This window comes from Crinia signifera, chromosome 9, assembly GCF_055691185.1.
Source record: "Crinia signifera chromosome 9, ASM5569118v1, whole genome shotgun sequence".
Taxonomy (NCBI): domain Eukaryota; kingdom Metazoa; phylum Chordata; class Amphibia; order Anura; family Myobatrachidae; genus Crinia; species Crinia signifera.
This window is the reverse complement of record NC_139225.1, coordinates 42,798,481-42,826,193: the sequence shown is the minus strand read 5'-3', so window position 1 is coordinate 42,826,193 and position 27,713 is coordinate 42,798,481.

Sequence of the window (27,713 nt, the reverse complement as noted above, 5' to 3'; positions counted from 1 at the left end):
ATATTAGGCACAATATCTTGTCCATGAATGTGGTCAAATAACCCGCGTCCGGGTATAAGAATAAATCCTTATGCTCGTGAGGCTCAATTAGGGATATCCATAAGTTAAAAGGATTCAAGTGTTACTAGAATATTGAGCATATCCAATTTTAAATGATCAGGGCCAGGCACCCGGTAACTTGTATGACACAGTATAGCAGCAGTGTGTTTTTATATATTACCGGTCCTTTGTGGGGGCTGAGCAGCGTTGGTTCGGTGAAACGTCCTCGCTTGAACCTGAGGCACGGAGACCCAATGTGAATGATACGGCTACAGTGTGAGTAGCGCCACTGCTGTGGGTGTCTCTCCGGTGTGTCTGTCAGCGTGTGGAAGACGTAGCCTTGCTGTATCCCGGCAGCTCCTTGCCGTTTAGTGCACCGGACTCTCGTATCGTAGCAGCACTTCGGGGAGCTCTGCCACTGCTCCACCTGTGCTGAGATGTTACCACACACGGGACCTAGTAGATTTCTATACAGGGGGACATAGGGACGGCACTGGGCAGCAGTACCCCACGAATTGACTCCACACATAGGAATCCCCTTTTTGTGCACACAGGCCCGCTCACCCGCAATACCCCTGAGGCCCACCTAAACAAAACAGGTGGCAGCCTGTCAGAGGTGAAGGGAGACCTCCCCATAGAAAACACATGTATTAATTCCCCTGACCATATGGTATACAAAGCTGGACAGCAGCCGCCTGTCACTCAAGGGCCCCCAGAGCCATCTATACCCTCTCTGACACCCGAAAGGCGAGGTGTTCCCCCACAATACTCATGAAGCCCACCTAATTACACAGGTGGCAGCTGACCAGAGGATTCGAGGGGCCTGTTAAACAGGAAGGGGGACCTTCCATGTTTTGACCAGGCTCCACTACCTCTCTGTCAAGGGTATATAAAGTTGGTCTGGGAACACCTCATATCACCCTTTCAGGGAGTTTTAGACTATACTTTATCTCTCTCCACCCTTTTTTCCCCCAGCCCCCTCCAATCACTACCTCACACAAATTTATACGGGAGCTGGAGAAAGCCCAGTGGCCACCGTATATCCTAACCCCACAGGCTCCTAATTGATTTAATCCTACTATTGAAGTAAATCATATTACTGATCTGCTGCAGACAGAATTTAATAGATGCGTTGATAGAGATATTGATATCCAACGACTTGTGCCTTAAGTGTGAGAGCATCACACTGGTTGAAAGGCAGCATCTATACAAAACTACACATTGTGACTTCTTGATATTTGTATCAGAACAGAGATTTTTATGAATGTATACGCCAGGGGTGGCCAACCCGCGGCTCTTGAGCCGCATGCGGCTCTCCCCCTGATCATGTGCGGCTCCTGCTCCCACTGGAATGGAAGCCGCAGCGCTGCCCGGCGATGCGGCTATATCTGGAAGGCAGCACTATCAGAGCTGCGTCGCCGCTGTCCTTAGCTTGGGGTATAGCCAAGTAGCAGGGCAGCGCTACCCCTGCAGCTTCCGCTCCAGGTTTTCTCCCAGCTTCCACCTCTCCTGCAGGAGTAGCAGCCCACCCCCTGTTAAACATGTGGTGCTGGCGTGCCCTTAGAGGAGAGGCTGCAGCACAGTTCATAGATCAATTAGGCGAGTCCCACCAACTGCCATTCCAACCACTGCTGCACAGCTCTGACCAGCACTCACTGGCAGTTGGTGTTGGTCCACAAGTTCAGTGTTAGACTATGCTGCAGCCTCTCCTCTGGAGCCGCCACTGTGTGTGACCCTGTATAATGCCGCCATCAGTTTGAAATTGAAGATGAGTCATCTCCTGCAGCTAGTAGGCGGGACCACAGAGCACTGCTCATTTCTGATTGGTCAACAGTCAGCTCATAGGCTGATTGGCTGTTATTTCCAGAGTTAGCTGTGATTGGTGGAGCTCTGACCTCTCTACCTTTGCGATGTCATAATGGCATTGGAATTTTGAGGAATCTTTAGAGTAGTGAGAGTGGAGGATTGGAGATAGATTGGTCGGATTTGCTGTTGTGGATTTGCGTTTGCGTATTTGATTCCTGTACTGATTCGGGTGCATCGTTTGCTGTCATCTGCTTCTTAGCAGGGGACGTGTCTCCTTGTCACATTACTAGAAGCAGAGGAGCCTAATAGGAGGAAGAATGGGGAGTAAGAGGTAGGTGACATTTCTACAGCACCCTGTCAGAGATCCCCCATTAGTCCCAACCAATTCCACTAAGCCCAGCCTCTCGCTGACATCTTTATGGGGGCATGGTCAGCACTCTGGCCATACCTCCTGTCCAATATTCCCTCTAATTTTACGAAGGCTGTGTGCGGCAAAAGATTTTGGCTGTGCAACTTTGGAAGGAAATTTTTATTTTTGTGCGTCACTTATATATAACTGGAAAATGACGTTCAGCATTTGTGTTAACTTTACTTCAAAATTATATTAAACATTTAAACATTCAAAACACAGCACACAATGTAGTTAATGGGCGAAACACGCATTAATTGAGTCAACAACTGCAAAAAGGCACCACTGCTGCTTTGTGCGCTCTGTTGTAATGTCTGTGCGCACCCTCGTCGAGTTGTGTGCGCGCGCACAGGCGCACAGCTTAGAGGGAACACTGCTCCTGTCCCTCTGCCTAAGTGAATAGATGCTGTTTACATGCACACATCATCTATTCACTAATATTCTGCTTAGCAGGACAGCAAGTGACAGGTGGTCTCCCAACCGCCATGCTCCCAACTGCCATCCCCCAACACAGTATGCTTCTGCCCAGAGGTGGGATGCGGGACAGTCAAAAATCATGTCTGTTCCATGCATATCGCCTCAGTTGGGAGGTACAGTATGGGCTGCTGTGTACAGATCGGAATCAGACCCAAAGTTCCCAATGGGCCTTTAATAGGACTGACTATAAGTGACTTTATTTTTTTTTTTTACTTTGAATTTTTATTGTTTTCGTGATAACAAAACATAATTACACAATTTGCTTTATATTGCAGTTATGCTTTTGTGCATATATATAGGTATATTGGTTATTTCAACATTTATAACTGCACATTTAAATCTTAACGTACATGTTTCGTTACACTTTTTAAAAAAAAGACATTTACAATAACTAAACAAAGAAGACAGCGAGATATCCAGCAAACATTATTTATTTTTATCACTATGGATGATTCGGGGGGTTACGCATATGTATACAAATTGCCTTGGCATTACTATGTCCAATACTATATCCTATATTATTTTAGGGCCTTTATTGTGCTCTACGCCATTGGGACCTTGCCCCTACATTGTTCTCTTATATTGATTTCTCTGCTATTCCCTGACTTTATTGGATGGACAGACATTAAACAACTCATTGTGTAATATTTTAATTAGTTATTTAATACATTTTTAAAGTGAAAAAAAAAAGGGTGGTGTTGTGTTATTAAGTGACTTGTGTATACTTATACGTGAATAGTTTAAACATCATATAGCTATCTAGTGTTTGTGATAAAACTACCTTTATTATTATGTACCTCCCACTGGTCTGATTTCCCCTTCCTACCCTCCGTTTCCCCCCTCCACCCCCCCCCCCCTTACCCTCCCTTTTTCCGCCCTCCCTATTTGGTTACTGTGAAACAATTGATATATTAAGTGTTGTGTAATTTGACTCCAGCCATCTGTGCCAAATCTTACTGTGTACATTTAACTTTTTCCTACTTAAATAAATATATTTCTCTTGCATTATTGTGTAGTTAATCAATGCTATCCATGCCGCGAGTTCAGGTCCATCTTTGGACAACCAAGTTCTGGCGATCAACAGCTTGGCCAGTGCACACATATTAAATACATACAGTTTGTCAAAATTATTTACTGTTCTATCTGTGCAAATACCCAGTATACAGATTTTAGGGTTTAACATTGATGTCGGAATACCTGTCTCCGCAAGGATACCCATCACCTGACCCCAAAATATTTGTAACAAATCGCACTGCCAGACTAAATGCCAGAACGAGCCTGTCTCTCTTTTGCATTTGGGGCATATGGGAGATACTCTACCCCCCATATTCACCAGCCTTGTGGTGGATAAGTATGCTCTATGCAAAATATATAGTTGCACCTGTTGTGTTCTTATGGAGTTAGTTGCATATTTAATTGAGTTCTTGGCCATTTCCCATTCTCCTGCTGAAATAGGTCCTACATCAACCGCCCATTTCTGGGCCAGCTTATCTATCCCCTCTGTGCCCGTGTTTACCTGAAGTATTCCGTACAACCTTGATACACTCTTAAGGGCCCCACATACAGCACGATATTCAGGCATTTTCTGAGCGATTCTAACAAATCGCTCAGAAAATGCCTGAAGATGCATGTAAATCGCTGTGTATATAGCCCACACAGTGATTTACATGCGCGCACCCGCCGTTCTGAATCTGTCATAGATTCAGAACGGACGGGCTGTTCAATTCAGAGCAGTCGCTCAGAAAGCTCCTGCTCATCTCCCGCATGTGTGGCTGCGGGCAGATGAGCAGGGCCGAGCGACTGCGGACGCCGCAGACCCGCCGCACCCCGCGCCGCAGAACCCGCCGCCACCCCTGACCCCCCTCCCCCACCAGCAGTAGCACCCATCCCCATCGCCACCCCCACCTCACCTCTCCTCTCGGCGGCAGCGGGGCGGCAGCGCGGCGGAAATGTTAAAAAAAAAATAAAAAAAAATTTCAAAATGGCCGCGGCCAGCCAATCACGGCTCGCCGCGTCATTGCCCCGCCCCCTAGAGCTGGCTATATTAGCCAGCTCGAGACGGGGAAGGAGCAGTCAGTCCGACGGCGGAGAAGGAGAGAAGAGCTCCTGAAGTCCTGGGAGGCGTGGCCAATGCAAAAGAGCTTAAAAGGCCGCCGCCCCCAGGTGAAGAACACAGATGAAGAGGCAGAAGCCCTGGGAGGCGGCGGCCATGCAAAAGAGCTTAGGGGGCCGCTGCCCCCAGGTGAAGACCAGATGCAGTTTAATAAAATACTAAAAACTCTGTGTTTGTGTTTTTATTAAATAAAACATTTAAAACAGTGTTTGTTGTTTTATTTTAATATTTCCTTTACAGGGGGCTATAGGTACCGGCGGGCCTTTAATGCCCCACATGCTGGTACCTGTGGTTCTGCCAAGTGCCAGCATGTGGGGCAGGCTTGCTGGGACCTGTAGTCCTACTGTAAAAGACAATATTACTGTTAAATAAGCTATCAACCCTGCACCCACCGCCCAGGGGTGCAGGGGATAGCCCCGGGCTGCAGCCCAGGCCTGGGGTGCCCTGGAGAGGGGGGACCCCCTTATTTGGGGGGTCCCCACCTCCCCAAAAACTCCCGGCCTGGGCTGACTAGTTAGGGTGGGTAATGCTTTGGCCACGGGACACCATCAAGCGTGTCCCCTGGCTATGGCATTACACCCCTTGCTAGTTGAGCCTGGTGCTGGTCTCCAAAATATGGGGGACCCCTATTCATTTTGTCCCCCGTATTTTGGAAACCAGGGCCAGCTCAAGAGCCTGGTGCTGGTCCCCAAAATCCGGGGGACCCCACGCACTTTGTCCTCTGGATTTTGGGAACCAGGACCACTCAAAAAGCCCGGGGCTGGTCATGCCTGGGGGGGGGGACCCCATGCCATTTTTTTTTTTACAAAATTATTGTCTGTATGACAGAGGATGAGACGCTGGACCCCGGACTTGGTTAGTATTTTTTTGTCAGCTCCCACTGTACCACCAACGTTTAATAGTTTGCATATGGGTTTGCATTCGGTTCAGGGGGAACCACTAGCCACCATGATTTAATTTTTTTTTTGGGGGGGGGGTAGCATATTAGGGGAGGTTAAAGAATACTTATTAAAGAAGACATTAGTTATGTGCTAGATGTGTTCAGTAATAATAACATTTTTGTGATGAAGTGCAGTGTTTTTACTTCACTTTCTCTGACAGATTTAAAATCTCCCGTGCTGAATCTCCCATTATGAATCTCTGACACAAATCTCTCTGTATGTGGCTCATTGTCTGAAATGAGTCACAAGAGTGAAATCTCTTGTGCTGAATCTCCCGTTATGTATCTCTGGCACACATCTCTGCGTATGTAGGGCCCATTACATTTATCCCTTTCTTGCACTTCTTTTTTAATAGGAGATATCGAAAAGCATGGGGTCTCATGTTTAAATTGTGTCTCTAAGGCACTCCTTAACTGCAGATACCGAAAAAAAAAGATTTCTCTTTCAATGGTCCTGGTGACACAGCTCAACACTGGGATGTAGGAGGGTCCGAAGGAGCCAGGCACCTATCCTAAAGTTTTAGAGGGTAGGCTCCTCCCCTACTGCATCCCTGGACTCTTCAGTTCGTGTTAGGTGCCCACTGGAGTGGGTGCTATTCTAAAGGGCTGCAGGAGCAGCCGAAGAATTAGAGTAGTTAGGGGATTTTTTATTGTTTTATTAACTATTTACCCTAGCTAGGTAGGCACAGTGTGAGGATTCTCATAGTGAATCCTCACACTGCTAGCGCAGCAGGAGCTGACAGAAGCGCGTCCTGTCAGCTCACTGTGCACAGGAGGGACACTGTCTGGTCTCCCTGTGCAGCGCTTATAGCCTTTTCTAAGAGGCTGCCTGGGCTCCAGAGTAGCCTGAAACCGGCTCCACATTTAGGTGGGGATCAAGGGGGACAGGCGCTCCGTGATGGCGGCGGCCATTTTCTGCGGAGCTTACACGCTGAGCTCCTAGATGAGAGGACAGCAGCGTTGTGACAGGCATGTTCCAAGTGATCCCCAGTTGAGGGGGAGACACTGGAACAAGGAAATCCTACCTAAGGAGCGGCTGACTGGGGGTGGTTGGCGCCAAAAGGTCACGGACCCCGCAGCAGCAGGGACTTGTGGTCTCTTCCTTCACTCTGACTTTGGCGCCTTTCAGAACGCTTGCAGCGGAGCTGAGCTGGCTTACTGATCCTGGCAGAGTGTCTTGGATTTCCTGGGCAGCGCTTCCCCGCAGTTGAAACCTACAGACAGATAAGTGGCTGGGTGCATTGCCTCTGTATAAACGCTTGTACATTGTTTGCACTGTGTATACTGATAGATATACATTTATCACTTGCATCATGTCTGAGCATCAGGCTGTGGTTTTGGGGGAGGGTGCCCTTAATGCACTGAGCGCGTGCAACGTTTGCACACAAAAATTTGTCCCTGAGCAGATGGCCAAGGGGGGCTTATGTATTACTTGCGCTGATGTGAGACCCATGGGCAGTGAACCCCATAGGGCAGAGCAGATGGAACCTGCGTGGGCTAGGGCCCTAGGCAGGTCTGTAAACGCTTTGGTGCAGCTTTTGGACAGGCAGAGTGATGGGCTGGTAGAATCACAGAGACCTATGCCATCATCTCAGCAGTCGTCTGGCTCCTTACCTCTTACCCAGGCAGATCCTGCGCTGATTCAGGTGATGCAGGATACTGCAAAAGGGATTAACAGGTTCAGTGAAATGCTGGACAAAATGGATGATGTGGCAGGGACCCCTAGAAGGTCTTATGCTTTGACTACTGTGGTAGATGAGGAAGAAGGAGAGTATACTGACATCCCCTGGGATCAGGGTGATGATTTGGAAGAGAACTCTGCTGCTGGTATAGAGGATCTCATTGTAGCTGTGAAGCAGGCTTTAAAGCTGTCTGTGGAGGATAAGACTCCTGTTAAAGGTGTTTTTAAGCGACAGCGGAAGGAGGCTGTTACTTTTCCTTCAGATGAGGGGTTACAGGAATTGTTAGAAGGAGCTTGGAAGACTCCTGATAAGAGGCTTCAGATGCCTAAGCGTTTTCTAAGTCTGTACCCCATGCCAGAGTCTCATGCGGAGCTCTGGGAAAAGGTCCCAGTTGTGGACGCTTCAGTGGCACGGTTGTCCAAGGCTACTGTATTACCAGTACAAGGCGGTGCAGCTTTTAAAGATTCTGTGGATAAAAAGCTGGAGGGAAACCTCAAGGCAATTTTTGAAGGGGTGGGGTTTACCTTACGGCCCCTTATTGCTTCAGCCTGGGTCTCTAAGGCCATGATAGAGTGGGCTGGTGAATTATGCACCATGCTGCAGGCTGATCCTGCTGCGTTACTGCTTGCAGAAAAGATTAAGGCAGCTGCAGAATATACAGTGGAAGCAGAGGAGGAAGCTATTAAGATGGCTACCAGAGTATCCACAGTCTCCATTAATGCCAGGAGAGTGCTTTGGCTTAAAGCCTGGGAAGCAGATAATGAGTCTAAGAAGGCTCTGGAAACATTAGCCTTCAAAGGAAAGGTACTTTTTGGTACCGAATTAGAGGAGATTATTAAACAGGCCACGGGCGGCAAAAGTACATTTCTGCCGGCCTCCTCAGCAAAGCAGACGTCCAGATTCTCTGCTTTTAGGCCGTCCTTTCGGCCCTCCCCTAGAGGTGGTGCGTCCTTTCGAGGACAGTCGTTCAGGGGAAGGTTTCAGTCCTCTAGAGGCAAGACACAAAAGTCAAAATTTGGCTCTTTTCACAAGAAGCCTGCCACAAAAGGAGAGGATAAACCCTCTGCATGACTGTCAGGGGCTTCGCCCGACAGTGACAAAAGTGGGGGGGCGCCTCACACTCTTCAGGGACGCTTGGGCTTCTCTAGGCCAGGATGCCTGGGTGTTAGACATTATAACACAGGGTTACAAAATCCCTTTCAGAGGGCCGCTTCCGAAGAGGTTCATTCCCACATCCTTACCAAAGGAGGCACGGCTTCGTACAGCTCTTGTGAGAGCAGCTCACTCCCTTTTGGAAAAAGGGGTGGTTACACCAGTCCCCAGGGCAGAGTGGAAGAAAGGCTTTTATTCCACGCTGTTCCTGGTGCCCAAGCCAGACGGGTCTTTCAGACCAATACTAAATTTAAAGTCTCTAAATGTGCATTTATGGGTAGACCATTTCAAAATGGAGTCTCTACGGTCAGTACTCCTGAGTCTGGACCAGGGAGAATTTTTGGCGTCCATGGATGTGCAGGACGCATATCTGCACGTCCCTATACACCCGGAGCATCAGACCTTGTTGAGGTTTGCCATAGGAGACCTGCATTTACAATTCCGGGCGTTACCCTTTGGGCTAGCGACCGCTCCAAGGGTATTCACAAAAATAATGTCAGTGATGGCGGCGGTGCTGAGACTCAGGGGAATCACAGTAATACCCTATTTGGACGATCTGCTGTTCAAAGCAGAGTCAGCAGCCATGCTGCAGAGTCACCTGGCAGAGGCCATCAGTTTTTTGCAGGCTCACGGCTGGATTTTAAATTTGCAAAAATCTCAGTTGGTGCCGTCTCAAAGGCTCCAATTCTTGGGAGTCATACTGGACACCCATCTTCATCGGGTATTCCTCCCGGAGGTAAAGGCCAGGGATCTGGTCTCCCTAGTCCAGGAGATTCTCAGGGCTCAGAGCATTTCAGTATGGAGGTGCCTCAAGCTCCTGGGGAAAATGGTGGCGTCATTCGAGACGCTTCAATTTGCCAGGTTCCACTCTCGGAAGTTCCAATGGAACATTTTGTCAGCCTGGTCAGGAAACACTTTGACCATGAAATCTGAGATGATAGTGCTGTCTTCGGACACTCGGAACTCCTTGAAATGGTGGACAGAAGTGGATTCCCTTCAGTGGGGTCGGTCATTACAGACCTGGGACTGGTTGGTAGTAACTACCGACGCCAGTCTCAGGGGCTGGGGAGCAGTACTCCTGGATCTCAGGCTTCAGGGTCTGTGGACGGCAGAGGAATCAGCGTTACCCATCAACATCTTGGAGCTGAGAGCTGTCTGGAAAGTGATTTCCCTAGCGGGAGACAGGTTACAGAACCTCCCTTTGAGGATTCAGACCGACAATGCCACAGCTGTGGCGTATCTGAATCACCAGGGAGGTACACGCAGCAAATTGGCCATGGGGGAGGTGTCCAGAATCTTCCTATGGGCGGAACAGAATGTTCCAGCTGTATCGGCTATATTCATTCCAGGAATAGAGAATATAGAAGCCGACTTCCTGAGCAGGGAGGAGCTCAAGGAAGGGGAATGGAGTTTACACCCTCAGGTGTTTCACCAGATCACTTCGATGTGGGGAACTCCGGATGTGGACCTGATGGCATCCAGGGTCAACCGTCAAGTGCCCAGGTTCTATGCCAGAACGAGGGATCCACTGGCGGAGGCAGTGGATGCCATGACTATTCACTGGCAGGGAGATCTCCTTTATGTATTCCCTCCTATACCAATGTTACCGAGACTTCTGAAGAAAATACAGAGCCAGAAGGCTCCAGTGATCTTAGTGGCTCCAGATTGGCCAAGGAGGTCCTGGTACTCGAGGCTTCAGAGGTTGTCTGTGGAATCATGGCGTCTACCTCTGAGACCAGACCTCCTAAGACAAGGCCCATTCAATCACCTGGATTCCGATCGATTGATTTTGACGGCCTGGCTATTGAAACCACCATTTTAAAAAGGAAAGGGTTTTCTGAGGCAGTGGTACAGACGATGATAAAAGCCAGAAAAGCTGTATCTTCGGCAAATTATTACAGAGTCTGGAAGACTTACATTCGATGGTGTGAGAGAAGAAAGGCTCATACATCTCATTTTAAGCTATCAAGAATGATGGAATTTTTACAAGATGGTTTTTCATCGGGTCTAGGCCTTCAGTCACTGAAGGTGCAGATTTCGGCACTATCCATCTATTTTCAGAAAAAGATAGCGATTTTGCCGGAAATTCAAACTTTTTTTACAAGGAGTATCCAGGTTGAAACCTCCATACAAACAACCAGTAGCACCTTGGGATCTATCACTGGTGTTGGAATGCCTTCAAAAGGCACCATTTGAACCTTTAAGGTCGGCTGATTTTAAGTTTCTTACGTGGAAGCTAGTGTTTTTGTTAGCAGTAGCATCTGCTAAAAGAGTTTCAGAGTTGGGAGCTTTGTCATGTAAATCCCCCTTCTTAATTTTTCATGATGACAGGGCTGTTTTGAGAACAGTGCCTCAGTTTTTACCGAAGGTGGTATCTATCTTCCATTTAAATCAGGAGATAGTTCTACCTGTGTTTCAACCCCCAGAGGGTTCTAAGAAAAGGGACAAGTTGAGAACTTTGGATGTTGTGCGTGCTCTACGCATATATGTGGACAGAGTGAAGAGTGTCAGGAAGACTGACACTTTGTTGGTGTTGTATGACGTACACAAAATTGGTTGGCCTGCATCTAAGCAGACTATTGCTAGGTGGTTGCGGTCTGTGATAGCCTTTGCATACACCAAAGTGGGTAGACCGGTACCGGCCAAAATAAATGCGCATACCACCAGGTCAGTTGCCACCTCTTGGGCGGTTCGACATGGGGCCACAGCTGAGCAGGTTTGCAGAGCTGCCACTTGGTCATCTGTTCACACATTTGCCAAATTCTATAGATTCCATGAGTTCGCGTCGGAGGACGCATCATTCGGGCGAGCAGTGCTGAGAGCTGCAGACCTGAGCGTACCCTCCCAAAGGACCGGCTCTGGAACGTCCCAGTGTTGAGCTGTGTCACCAGGACCATTGAAAGAGAAAAAGGGATTTTTGTAAGAACTTACCGTTCGAATCCCTTTCTCTGATATGGTCCTGGTGACACAGCGATCCCTCCCTTACGCTCAGTAAGTATGCCAGAAGTTTCATGATGTTCATGTTAAAATGGTTAAAAGTTAACAGTTTCTGTTATAAAATGTGCATATAATATGTGCAGGCGTTTGTACTGAGTTAATGTATTCCAGTGACTTTGAAAGATTGAACTGAAGAGTCCAGGGATGCAGTAGGGGAGGAGCCTACCCTCTAAAACTTTAGGATAGGTGCCTGGCTCCTTCGGACCCTCCTACATCCCAGTGTTGAGCTGTTGTTGAGCTGTGTCACCAGGACCATATCAGAGAAAGGGATTCGAACGGTAAGTTCTTACAAAAATCCCTTTTTTGGGAGGGAGAACTCTTCAGATAATTGCATGTATGACTACATCCCAGTAGACCCATATAGCTGACTCATAGCTTCTACCCCCTGTGAGTCCCAGATCACACCTGGCTGAAGTGCCTTCAATTCCCCAAATTTCTTATAGTCAGCCAGGGGATGATCTATATCAATATCGGTGAATTTAGCTATCTTATTGGCCTCCCGCCAAATTTTTACCGCCTGTACTACTAACGGTGGATCTCTAAGGGTGATACCACCTTTCAGTAAATATTGAAGTGGTGTACATTTTATATCCCCTTGATTCAGTAGACTTTTAACCAAACAGTTCCCGTGTTTTTCCATTATCCAATCCCTTATATGCACTAGCTGTCCCGATAAATAGTACAACCTAAAATTGGGGAGAGCAAGCCCTCCCTGCTCCCTTTTCTGCATCAGGGTTTTCAGTTGTATTTTGACCCTTTTGTTGTTCCATATAAATGACGACAACAAACTCTTTATTTTTTTAAAAAGTGACACTGGCAAGTATACTGGCGACTGCTGAAGGACATATAGAAATTTAGGCAAAATTATCATTTTCACCAAATTAACCCGACCTGTAACCGTGAGTGGCAGCTTACTCCACGACTTGAATCTCACTGCAGTGAAGTCCAGCAGTGGCTGGACATTTAGCTTACTGAATTCATATGGGTCTCTGGATATCCAGATCCCCAGATATTTGAAGGATTCAGTCCAGCCAATTGCCGAAATTTCGTTCTGTACTAACCCCAACTGCTGTTTCATAGCCATTATGCTGGACTTCCTCACATTAACCTCGAAGCCGGAGTGACCGCCGTGAGTTTTGATCAATTTTAGCACCGTGGGAGCCGATTTGACATAATCTTGCATAAAAATTAGTAGATCATCAGCGTATAATGCAACCGTGTCGCAACCCTGACCAACTTCAAATCCCTTGATGCCCGGATGAGATATTAATGCACATGCCAAGGGTTCGATCGCCAATGAAAACAAACTTGGTGACAAGGGACATCCCTGCCTTGTCCCTCTGGTGAGGGAGAAGGCAGCGGACGTCCAGCCATTAACTGATATTCTAGCTGTCGGGTTGCTATACAGTATCTGTGTCCACCTAATAAAATTTGTTCCAAATCCAAATGCTTTCATAGCTTCCCACAAATACGACCACTCGACAGCGTCGAATGCTTTGACTGCATCTAGGGACATAATAGCTGAGTTATTTGTGATATTTTGTGATACCTGCAAGTGTCTATAGACCTTCCTGATATTAATAGATGTAGATTTGCCGGGTAAAAACCCTGTTTGACTAGGGTGTATAATCTTCTCTATATGTCCGTTCAGCCTTGTCACCAGTATCTTTGCCAATATCTTTGCTTCTGAAGGAAGCAACGAAATTGGTCTGTATGCCTCGGGGTCTGTGGGATCTTTCCCCTGCTTTAGGAGAAGTATAATTCTGGCCTCCATCATTGTTTGAGGGCATTCCCCCTTCCTGAAACAGGACTCAAACATCTCGAGTAATATAGGGGCAAAAAACTCCACGTATTTTTTATAAACATCAATAGGTATGCCGTCTAAGCCTGGGGCTTTACCCCCTGGCAACTCTTTAATGGCCTGTATTACTTCTTCTAGTTTTATAGGTGCTTCAAGGTCTTCTCTATCTACCTCTGGTAGGGCCGGTAACTCGATTTTCTTCAAGAAATTATGAGTTTGTAACTGATTATATATGGATTTAGATTCATACAATGTACTAAAAAAATCCTTAAATACTATCCCTATTTCTCCTATTTTATGGTGCATAACCCCATTTTTATCAAGAATCTCATGGATGGAGTTTATAGGATTATCTACTCGGGCCAAGTATGCCACAAGGTATTCAGTTTTTTATAGGTAGATAAGATAGATAGATTGATTGATACAGTATAGTGCCTTTTTTTGTGTCAATGTGTTTCGAGAACATATTATCACACCTCTTTTCTTATTTTTTTAGGTAACTGCAAACTTCGATTCAAGACAACGATCAATGACAAAGTACCGACACAGGAGACACAAGACAGGTAATTAATAATATTAATTACTGATAATATGTACCCGGTATACATTCACACTAAAAAACGTGTCTAGCCAATCCATAGGCCATAGGCCCTTGTTCAGGTTGACTTGCTCGGATGTGAATTTGAATCCTTGCCGGTCACCCTAACCCCGCCTTGCGAATGATTTGCCGGCACCAGCCATACAGTTTTTTATAGATAGATAAGATAGATAGATACGATATTCGCTCGGATGCGAATTTCAATCCTTGCCGGTCAATCTAACCCGCCTTGCGAATGGTTGGCCGGTACCAGGTATTCAGTTTTTTATAGATAGATAAGATAGATAGATAAGATAGATAGATAAGATATTCGCTCGGATGCGAATTTCAATCCTTGCCGGTCAATCTAACCCGCATTGCGAATGGTTGGCCGGTACCAGGCATTCAGTTTTTTATAGATAGATAAGATAGATAGATATGATATTCGCTCGGATGCGAATTTCAATCCTTGCCGGTCAATCTAACCCGCCTTGCGAATGGTTGGCCGGTACCAGGTATTCAGTTTTTTATAGATAGATAAGATAGATAGATAAGATATTCGCTCGAATGCGAATTTCAATCCTTGCCGGTCAATCTAACCCGCCTTGCGAATGGTTGGCCGGTACCAGGCATTCAGTTTTTTATAGATAGATAAGATAGATAGATATGATATTCGCTCGGATGCGAATTTCAATCCTTGCCGGTCAATCTAACCCGCCTTGCGAATGGTTGGCCGGTACCAGGCATTCAGTTTTTTATAGATAGATAAGATAGATAGATAAGATAGATAGATACGATATTCGCTCGAATGCGAATTTCAATCCTTGCTGGTCAATCTAACCCGCCTTGCGAATGGTTGGCCGGTACCAGGTATTCAGTTTTTTATAGATAGATAAGATAGATAAGATAGATAGATAAGATATTCGCTCGGATGCGAATTTCAATCCTTGCCGGTCAATCTAACCCGCCTTGCGAATGGTTGGCCAGCACAAGGTATTCAGTTTTTTATAGATAGATAAGATAGATAAGATAGATAGATAGATTGATTGATACAGTATAGTGCCTTTTTTTGTGTCAATGTGTATCGAGAACATATTATCACACCTCTTTTCTTATTTTTTTAGGTAACTGCAAACTTCGATTCAAGACAACGATCAATGACGAAGTACCGACACAGGAGACACAAGACAGGTAATTAATAATATTAATTACTGATAATATGTACCCGGTATACATTCACACTAAAAAACGTGTCTAGCCAATCCATAGGCCATAGGCCCTTGTTCAGGTTGACTTGCTCGGATGTGAATTTGAATCCTTGCCGGTCACCCTAACCCCGCCTTGCGAATGATTTGCCGGCACCAGCCATACAGTTTTTTATAGATAGATAAGATAGATAGATACGATATTCGCTCGGATGCGAATTTCAATCCTTGCCGGTCAATCTAACCCGCCTTGCGAATGGTTGGCCGGTACCAGGTATTCAGTTTTTTATAGATAGATAAGATAGATAGATAAGATAGATAGATAAGATATTCGCTCGGATGCGAATTTCAATCCTTGCCGGTCAATCTAACCCGCCTTGCGAATGGTTGGCCGGTACCAGGCATTCAGTTTTTTATAGATAGATAAGATAGATAGATATGATATTCGCTCGGATGCGAATTTCAATCCTTGCCGGTCAATCTAACCCGCCTTGCGAATGGTTGGCCGGTACCAGGCATTCAGTTTTTTATAGATAGATAAGATAGATAAGATAGATAGATACGATATTCGCTCGAATGCGAATTTCAATCCTTGCTGGTCAATCTAACCCGCCTTGCGAATGGTTGGCCGGTACCAGGTATTCAGTTTTTTATAGATAGATAAGATAGATAGATAGATAAGATAGATAGATACGATATTCGCTCGAATGCGAATTTCAATCCTTGCTGGTCAATCTAACCCGCCTTGCGAATGGTTGGCCGGTACAAGGTATTCAGTTTTTTATAGATAGATAAGATAGATAGATAAGATATTCGCTCGGATGCGAATTTCAATCCTTGCCGGTCAATCTAACCCGCCTTGCGAATGGTTGGCCAGCACAAGGTATTCAGTTTTTTATAGATAGATAAGATAGATAAGATAGATAGATAGATTGATTGATAGAGTATAGTGCCTTTTTTGTGTCAATGTGTATCGAGAACATATTATCACACCTCTTTTCTTATTTTTTTAGGTAACTGCAAACTTCGATTCAAGACAACGATCAATGACGAAGTACCGACACAGGAGACACAAGACAGGTAATTAATAATATTAATTACTGATAATATGTACCCGGTATACATTCACACTAAAAAACGTGTCTAGCCAATCCATAGGCCATAGGCCCTTGTTCAGGTTGACTTGCTCGGATGTGAATTTGAATCCTTGCCGGTCACCCTAACCCCGCCTTGCGAATGATTTGCCGGCACCAGCCATACAGTTTTTTATAGATAGATAAGATAGATAGATACGATATTCGCTCGGATGCGAATTTCAATCCTTGCCGGTCAATCTAACCCGCCTTGCGAATGGTTGGCCGGTACCAGGTATTCAGTTTTTTATAGATAGATAAGATAGATAGATAAGATAGATAGATAAGATATTCGCTCGGATGCGAATTTCAATCCTTGCCGGTCAATCTAACCCGCATTGCGAATGGTTGGCCGGTACCAGGCATTCAGTTTTTTATAGATAGATAAGATAGATAGATATGATATTCGCTCGGATGCGAATTTCAATCCTTGCCGGTCAATCTAACCCGCCTTGCGAATGGTTGGCCGGTACCAGGTATTCAGTTTTTTATAGATAGATAAGATAGATAGATAAGATAGATAGATAAGATATTCGCTCGAATGCGAATTTCAATCCTTGCCGGTCAATCTAACCCGCCTTGCGAATGGTTGGCCGGTACCAGGCATTCAGTTTTTTATAGATAGATAAGATAGATAGATATGATATTCGCTCGGATGCGAATTTCAATCCTTGCCGGTCAATCTAACCCGCCTTGCGAATGGTTGGCCGGTACCAGGCATTCAGTTTTTTATAGATAGATAAGATAGATAGATAAGATAGATAGATACGATATTCGCTCGAATGCGAATTTCAATCCTTGCTGGTCAATCTAACCCGCCTTGCGAATGGTTGGCCGGTACCAGGTATTCAGTTTTTTATAGATAGATAAGATAGATAAGATAGATAGATAAGATATTCGCTCGGATGCGAATTTCAATCCTTGCCGGTCAATCTAACCCGCCTTGCGAATGGTTGGCCAGCACAAGGTATTCAGTTTTTTATAGATAGATAAGATAGATAAGATAGATAGATTGATTGATACAGTATAGTGCCTTTTTTTGTGTCAATGTGTATCGAGAACATATTATCACACCTCTTTTCTTATTTTTTTAGGTAACTGCAAACTTCGATTCAAGACAACGATCAATGACGAAGTACCGACACAGGAGACACAAGACAGGTAATTAATAATATTAATTACTGATAATATGTACCCGGTATACATTCACACTAAAAAACGTGTCTAGCCAATCCATAGGCCATAGGCCCTTGTTCAGGTTGACTTGCTCGGATGTGAATTTGAATCCTTGCCGGTCACCCTAACCCCGCCTTGCGAATGATTTGCCGGCACCAGCCATACAGTTTTTTATTGATAGATAAGATAGATAAGATAGATAGATACGATATTCGCTCGGATGCGAATTTCAATCCTTGCCGGTCAATCTAACCCGCCTTGCGAATGGTTGGCCGGTACCAGGTATTCAGTTTTTTATAGATAGATAAGATAGATAGATAAGATAGATAGATAAGATATTCGCTCGGATGCGAATTTCAATCCTTGCCGGTCAATCTAACCCGCCTTGCGAATGGTTGGCCGGTACCAGGCATTCAGTTTTTTATAGATAGATAAGATAGATAGATATGATATTCGCTCGGATGCGAATTTCAATCCTTGCCGGTCAATCTAACCCGCCTTGCGAATGGTTGGCCGGTACCAGGCATTCAGTTTTTTATAGATAGATAAGATAGATAAGATAGATAGATACGATATTCGCTCGAATGCGAATTTCAATCCTTGCTGGTCAATCTAACCCGCCTTGCGAATGGTTGGCCGGTACCAGGTATTCAGTTTTTTATAGATAGATAAGATAGATAGATAGATAAGATAGATAGATACGATATTCGCTCGAATGCGAATTTCAATCCTTGCTGGTCAATCTAACCCGCCTTGCGAATGGTTGGCCGGTACAAGGTATTCAGTTTTTTATAGATAGATAAGATAGATAGATAAGATATTCGCTCGGATGCGAATTTCAATCCTTGCCGGTCAATCTAACCCGCCTTGCGAATGGTTGGCCAGCACAAGGTATTCAGTTTTTTATAGATAGATAAGATAGATAAGATAGATAGATAGATTGATTGATAGAGTATAGTGCCTTTTTTGTGTCAATGTGTATCGAGAACATATTATCACACCTCTTTTCTTATTTTTTTAGGTAACTGCAAACTTCGATTCAAGACAACGATCAATGACGAAGTACCGACACAGGAGACACAAGACAGGTAATTAATAATATTAATTACTGATAATATGTACCCGGTATACATTCACACTAAAAAACGTGTCTAGCCAATCCATAGGCCATAGGCCCTTGTTCAGGTTGACTTGCTCGGATGTGAATTTGAATCCTTGCCGGTCACCCTAACCCCGCCTTGCGAATGATTTGCCGGCACCAGCCATACAGTTTTTTATAGATAGATAAGATAGATAGATACGATATTCGCTCGGATGCGAATTTCAATCCTTGCCGGTCAATCTAACCCGCCTTGCGAATGGTTGGCCGGTACCAGGTATTCAGTTTTTTATAGATAGATAAGATAGATAGATAAGATAGATAGATAAGATATTCGCTCGGATGCGAATTTCAATCCTTGCCGGTCAATCTAACCCGCATTGCGAATGGTTGGCCGGTACCAGGCATTCAGTTTTTTATAGATAGATAAGATAGATAGATAGATATGATATTCGCTCGGATGCGAATTTCAATCCTTGCCGGTCAATCTAACCCGCCTTGCGAATGGTTGGCCGGTACCAGGTATTCAGTTTTTTATAGATAGATAAGATAGATAGATAAGATAGATAGATAAGATATTCGCTCGAATGCGAATTTCAATCCTTGCCGGTCAATCTAACCCGCCTTGCGAATGGTTGGCCGGTACCAGGCATTCCGTTTTTTATAGATAGATAAGATAGTTAGATATGATATTCGCTCGGATGCGAATTTCAATCCTTGCCGGTCAATCTAACCCGCCTTGCGAATGGTTGGCCGGTACCAGGCATTCAGTTTTTTATAGATAGATAAGATAGATAGATAAGATAGATAGATACGATATTCGCTCGAATGCGAATTTCAATCCTTGCTGGTCAATCTAACCCGCCTTGCGAATGGTTGGCCGGTACCAGGTATTCAGTTTTTTATAGATAGATAAGATAGATAAGATAGATAGATAAGATATTCGCTCGGATGCGAATTTCAATCCTTGCCGGTCAATCTAACCCGCCTTGCGAATGGTTGGCCAGCACAAGGTATTCAGTTTTTTATAGATAGATAAGATAGATAAGATAGATAGATAGATTGATTGATACAGTATAGTGCCTTTTTTTGTGTCAATGTGTATCGAGAACATATTATCACACCTCTTTTCTTATTTTTTTAGGTAACTGCAAACTTCGATTCAAGACAACGATCAATGACGAAGTACCGACACAGGAGACACAAGACAGGTAATTAATAATATTAATTACTGATAATATGTACCCGGTATACATTCACACTAAAAAACGTGTCTAGCCAATCCATAGGCCATAGGCCCTTGTTCAGGTTGACTTGCTCGGATGTGAATTTGAATCCTTGCCGGTCACCCTAACCCCGCCTTGCGAATGATTTGCCGGCACCAGCCATACAGTTTTTTATAGATAGATAAGATAGATAAGATAGATAGATACGATATTCGCTCGGATGCGAATTTCAATCCTTGCCGGTCAATCTAACCCGCCTTGCGAATGGTTGGCCGGTACCAGGTATTCAGTTTTTTATAGATAGATAAGATAGATAGATCAGATAGATAGATAAGATATTCGCTCGGATGCGAATTTCAATCCTTGCCGGTCAATCTAACCCGCCTTGCGAATGGTTGGCCGGTACCAGGCATTCAGTTTTTTATAGATAGATAAGATAGATAGATATGATATTCGCTCGGATGCGAATTTCAATCCTTGCCGGTCAATCTAACCCGCCTTGCGAATGGTTGGCCGGTACCAGGCATTCAGTTTTTTATAGATAGATAAGATAGATAGATAAGATAGATAGATACGATATTCGCTCGAATGCGAATTTCAATCCTTGCTGGTCAATCTAACCCGCCTTGCGAATGGTTGGCCGGTACCAGGTATTCAGTTTTTTATAGATAGATAAGATAGATAGATAGATAGATACGATATTCGCTCGAATGCGAATTTCAATCCTTGCTGGTCAATCTAACCCGCCTTGCGAATGGTTGGCCGGTACCAGGTATTCAGTTTTTTATAGATAGATAAGATAGATAGATAAGATATTCGCTCGGATGCGAATTTCAATCCTTGCCGGTCAATCTAACCCGCCTTGCGAATGGTTGGCCAGCACAAGGTATTCAGTTTTTTATAGATAGATAAGATAGATAAGATAGATAGATAGATTGATTGATACAGTATAGTGCCTTTTTTTGTGTCAATGTGTATCGAGAACATATTATCACACCTCTTTTCTTATTTTTTTAGGTAACTGCAAACTTCGATTCAAGACAACGATCAATGACGAAGTACCGACACAGGAGACACAAGACAGGTAATTAATAATATTAATTACTGATAATATGTACCCGGTATACATTCACACTAAAAAACGTGTCTAGCCAATCCATAGGCCCTTGTTCAGGTTGACTTGCTCGGATGTGAATTTGAATCCTTGCCGGTCACCCTAACCCCGCCTTGCGAATGATTTGCCGGCACCAGCCATACAGTTTTTTATAGATAGATAAGATAGATAAGATAGATAGATACGATATTCGCTCGGATGCGAATTTCAATCCTTGCCGGTCAATCTAACCCGCCTTGCGAATGGTTGGCCGGTACCAGGTATTCAGTTTTTTATAGATAGATAAGATAGATAGATAAGATAGATAGATAAGATATTCGCTCGGATGCGAATTTCAATCCTTGCCGGTCAATCTAACCCGCCTTGCGAATGGTTGGCCGGTACCAGGCATTCAGTTTTTTATAGATAGATAAGATAGATAGATATGATATTCGCTCGGATGCGAATTTCAATCCTTGCCGGTCAATCTAACCCGCCTTGCGAATGGTTGGCCGGTACCAGGCATTCAGTTTTTTATAGATAGATAAGATAGATAGATACGATATTCGCTCGAATGCGAATTTCAATCCTTGCTGGTCAATCTAACCCGCCTTGCGAATGGTTGGCCGGTACCAGGTATTCAGTTTTTTATAGATAGATAAGATAGATAGATAGATAGATAAGATAGATAGATACGATATTCGCTCGAATGCGAATTTCAATCCTTGCTGGTCAATCTAACCCGCCTTGCGAATGGTTGGCCGGTACAAGGTATTCAGTTTTTTATAGATAGATAAGATAGATAGATAAGATATTCGCTCGGATGCGAATTTCAATCCTTGCCGGTCAATCTAACCCGCCTTGCGAATGGTTGGCCAGCACAAGGTATTCAGTTTTTTATAGATAGATAAGATAGATAAGATAGATAGATAGATTGATTGATAGAGTATAGTGCCTTTTTTGTGTCAATGTGTATCGAGAACATATTATCACACCTCTTTTCTTATTTTTTTAGGTAACTGCAAACTTCGATTCAAGACAACGATCAATGACGAAGTACCGACACAGGAGACACAAGACAGGTAATTAATAATATTAATTACTGATAATATGTACCCGGTATACATTCACACTAAAAAACGTGTCTAGCCAATCCATAGGCCATAGGCCCTTGTTCAGGTTGACTTGCTCGGATGTGAATTTGAATCCTTGCCGGTCACCCTAACCCCGCCTTGCGAATGATTTGCCGGCACCAGCCATACAGTTTTTTATAGATAGATAAGATAGATAGATACGATATTCGCTCGGATGCGAATTTCAATCCTTGCCGGTCAATCTAACCCGCCTTGCGAATGGTTGGCCGGTACCAGGTATTCAGTTTTTTATAGATAGATAAGATAGATAGATAAGATAGATAGATAAGATATTCGCTCGGATGCGAATTTCAATCCTTGCCGGTCAATCTAACCCGCATTGCGAATGGTTGGCCGGTACCAGGCATTCAGTTTTTTATAGATAGATAAGATAGATAGATATGATATTCGCTCGGATGCGAATTTCAATCCTTGCCGGTCAATCTAACCCGCCTTGCGAATGGTTGGCCGGTACCAGGTATTCAGTTTTTTATAGATAGATAAGATAGATAGATAAGATAGATAGATAAGATATTCGCTCGAATGCGAATTTCAATCCTTGCCGGTCAATCTAACCCGCCTTGCGAATGGTTGGCCGGTACCAGGCATTCAGTTTTTTATAGATAGATAAGATAGATAGATATGATATTCGCTCGGATGCGAATTTCAATCCTTGCCGGTCAATCTAACCCGCCTTGCGAATGGTTGGCCGGTACCAGGCATTCAGTTTTTTATAGATAGATAAGATAGATAGATAAGATAGATAGATACGATATTCGCTCGAATGCGAATTTCAATCCTTGCTGGTCAATCTAACCCGCCTTGCGAATGGTTGGCCGGTACCAGGTATTCAGTTTTTTATAGATAGATAAGATAGATAAGATAGATAGATAAGATATTCGCTCGGATGCGAATTTCAATCCTTGCCGGTCAATCTAACCCGCCTTGCGAATGGTTGGCCAGCACAAGGTATTCAGTTTTTTATAGATAGATAAGATAGATAAGATAGATAGATAGATTGATTGATACAGTATAGTGCCTTTTTTTGTGTCAATGTGTATCGAGAACATATTATCACACCTCTTTTCTTATTTTTTTAGGTAACTGCAAACTTCGATTCAAGACAACGATCAATGACGAAGTACCGACACAGGAGACACAAGACAGGTAATTAATAATATTAATTACTGATAATATGTACCCGGTATACATTCACACTAAAAAACGTGTCTAGCCAATCCATAGGCCATAGGCCCTTGTTCAGGTTGACTTGCTCGGATGTGAATTTGAATCCTTGCCGGTCACCCTAACCCCGCCTTGCGAATGATTTGCCGGCACCAGCCATACAGTTTTTTATAGATAGATAAGATAGATAAGATAGATAGATACGATATTCGCTCGGATGCGAATTTCAATCCTTGCCGGTCAATCTAACCCGCCTTGCGAATGGTTGGCCGGTACCAGGTATTCAGTTTTTTATAGATAGATAAGATAGATAGATAAGATAGATAGATAAGATATTCGCTCGGATGCGAATTTCAATCCTTGCCGGTCAATCTAACCCGCCTTGCGAATGGTTGGCCGGTACCAGGCATTCAGTTTTTTATAGATAGATAAGATAGATAGATATGATATTCGCTCGGATGCGAATTTCAATCCTTGCCGGTCAATCTAACCCGCCTTGCGAATGGTTGGCCGGTACCAGGCATTCAGTTTTTTATAGATAGATAAGATAGATAGATAAGATAGATAGATACGATATTCGCTCGAATGCGAATTTCAATCCTTGCTGGTCAATCTAACCCGCCTTGCGAATGGTTGGCCGGTACCAGGTATTCAGTTTTTTATAGATAGATAAGATAGATAGATAGATAGATACGATATTCGCTCGAATGCGAATTTCAATCCTTGCTGGTCAATCTAACCCGCCTTGCGAATGGTTGGCCGGTACCAGGTATTCAGTTTTTTATAGATAGATAAGATAGATAAGATAGATAGATAAGATATTCGCTCGGATGCGAATTTCAATCCTTGCCGGTCAATCTAACCCGCCTTGCGAATGGTTGGCCAGCACAAGGTATTCAGTTTTTTATAGATAGATAAGATAGATAAGATAGATAGATAGATAGATTGATTGATACAGTATAGTGCCTTTTTTTGTGTCAATGTGTATCGAGAACATATTATCACACCTCTTTTCTTATTTTTTTAGGTAACTGCAAACTTCGATTCAAGACAACGATCAATGACGAAGTACCGACACAGGAGACACAAGACAGGTAATTAATAATATTAATTACTGATAATATGTACCCGGTATACATTCACACTAAAAAACGTGTCTAGCCAATCCATAGGCCATAGGCCCTTGTTCAGGTTGACTTGCTCGGATGTGAATTTGAATCCTTGCCGGTCACCCTAACCCCGCCTTGCGAATGATTTGCCGGCACCAGCCATACAGTTTTTTATAGATAGATAAGATAGATAAGATAGATAGATACGATATTCGCTCGGATGCGAATTTCAATCCTTGCCGGTCAATCTAACCCGCCTTGCGAATGGTTGGCCGGTACCAGGTATTCAGTTTTTTATAGATAGATAAGATAGATAGATAAGATAGATAGATAAGATATTCGCTCGGATGCGAATTTCAATCCTTGCCGGTCAATCTAACCCGCCTTGCGAATGGTTGGCCGGTACCAGGCATTCAGTTTTTTATAGATAGATAAGATAGATAGATATGATATTCGCTCGGATGCGAATTTCAATCCTTGCCGGTCAATCTAACCCGCCTTGCGAATGGTTGGCCGGTACCAGGCATTCAGTTTTTTATAGATAGATAAGATAGATAAGATAGATAGATACGATATTCGCTCGAATGCGAATTTCAATCCTTGCTGGTCAATCTAACCCGCCTTGCGAATGGTTGGCCGGTACCAGGTATTCAGTTTTTTATAGATAGATAAGATAGATAAGATAGATAGATACAATATTCGCTCGAATGCGAATTTCAATCCTTGCTGGTCAATCTAACCCGCCTTGCGAATGGTTGGCCGGTACCAGGTATTCAGTTTTTTATAGATAGATAAGATAGATAAGATAGATAGATAAGATATTCGCTCGGATGCGAATTTCAATCCTTGCCGGTCAATCTAACCCGCCTTGCGAATGGTTGGCCAGCACAAGGTATTCAGTTTTTTATAGATAGATAAGATAGATAAGATAGATAGATAGATTGATTGATACAGTATAGTGCCTTTTTTTGTGTCAATGTGTATCGAGAACATATTATCACACCTCTTTTCTTATTTTTTTAGGTAACTGCAAACTTCGATTCAAGACAACGATCAATGACGAAGTACCGACACAGGAGACACAAGACAGGTAATTAATAATATTAATTACTGATAATATGTACCCGGTATACATTCACACTAAAAAACGTGTCTAGCCAATCCATAGGCCATAGGCCCTTGTTCAGGTTGACTTGCTCGGATGTGAATTTGAATCCTTGCCGGTCACCCTAACCCCGCCTTGCGAATGATTTGCCGGCACCAGCCATACAGTTTTTTATAGATAGATAAGATAGATAAGATAGATAGATACGATATTCGCTCGGATGCGAATTTCAATCCTTGCCGGTCAATCTAACCCGCCTTGCGAATGGTTGGCCGGTACCAGGTATTCAGTTTTTTATAGATAGATAAGATAGATAGATAAGATAGATAGATAAGATATTCGCTCGGATGCGAATTTCAATCCTTGCCGGTCAATCTAACCCGCCTTGCGAATGGTTGGCCGGTACCAGGCATTCAGTTTTTTATAGATAGATAAGATAGATAGATATGATATTCGCTCGGATGCGAATTTCAATCCTTGCCGGTCAATCTAACCCGCCTTGCGAATGGTTGGCCGGTACCAGGCATTCAGTTTTTTATAGATAGATAAGATAGATAAGATAGATAGATACGATATTCGCTCGAATGCGAATTTCAATCCTTGCTGGTCAATCTAACCCGCCTTGCGAATGGTTGGCCGGTACCAGGTATTCAGTTTTTTATAGATAGATAAGATAGATAGATAGATAAGATAGATAGATACGATATTCGCTCGAATGCGAATTTCAATCCTTGCTGGTCAATCTAACCCGCCTTGCGAATGGTTGGCCGGTACAAGGTATTCAGTTTTTTATAGATAGATAAGATAGATAGATAAGATATTCGCTCGGATGCGAATTTCAATCCTTGCCGGTCAATCTAACCCGCCTTGCGAATGGTTGGCCAGCACAAGGTATTCAGTTTTTTATAGATAGATAAGATAGATAAGATAGATAGATAGATTGATTGATAGAGTATAGTGCCTTTTTTGTGTCAATGTGTATCGAGAACATATTATCACACCTCTTTTCTTATTTTTTTAGGTAACTGCAAACTTCGATTCAAGACAACGATCAATGACGAAGTACCGACACAGGAGACACAAGACAGGTAATTAATAATATTAATTACTGATAATATGTACCCGGTATACATTCACACTAAAAAACGTGTCTAGCCAATCCATAGGCCATAGGCCCTTGTTCAGGTTGACTTGCTCGGATGTGAATTTGAATCCTTGCCGGTCACCCTAACCCCGCCTTGCGAATGATTTGCCGGCACCAGCCATACAGTTTTTTATAGATAGATAAGATAGATAGATACGATATTCGCTCGGATGCGAATTTCAATCCTTGCCGGTCAATCTAACCCGCCTTGCGAATGGTTGGCCGGTACCAGGTATTCAGTTTTTTATAGATAGATAAGATAGATAGATAAGATAGATAGATAAGATATTCGCTCGGATGCGAATTTCAATCCTTGCCGGTCAATCTAACCCGCCTTGCGAATGGTTGGCCGGTACCAGGCATTCAGTTTTTTATAGATAGATAAGATAGATAGATATGATATTCGCTCGGATGCGAATTTCAATCCTTGCCGGTCAATCTAACCCGCCTTGCGAATGGTTGGCCGGTACCAGGCATTCAGTTTTTTATAGATAGATAAGATAGATAGATAAGATAGATAGATACGATATTCGCTCGAATGCGAATTTCAATCCTTGCTGGTCAATCTAACCCGCCTTGCGAATGGTTGGCCGGTACCAGGTATTCAGTTTTTTATAGATAGATAAGATAGATAGATAGATACGATATTCGCTCGAATGCGAATTTCAATCCTTGCTGGTCAATCTAACCCGCCTTGCGAATGGTTGGCCGGTACCAGGTATTCAGTTTTTTATAGATAGATAAGATAGATAAGATAGATAGATAAGATATTCGCTCGGATGCGAATTTCAATCCTTGCCGGTCAATCTAACCCGCCTTGCGAATGGTTGGCCAGCACAAGGTATTCAGTTTTTTATAGATAGATAAGATAGATAAGATAGATAGATTGATTGATACAGTATAGTGCCTTTTTTTGTGTCAATGTGTATCGAGAACATATTATCACACCTCTTTTCTTATTTTTTTTAGGTAACTGCAAACTTCGATTCAAGACAACGATCAATGACGAAGTACCGACACAGGAGACACAAGACAGGTAATTAATAATATTAATTACTGATAATATGTACCCGGTATACATTCACACTAAAAAACGTGTCTAGCCAATCCAT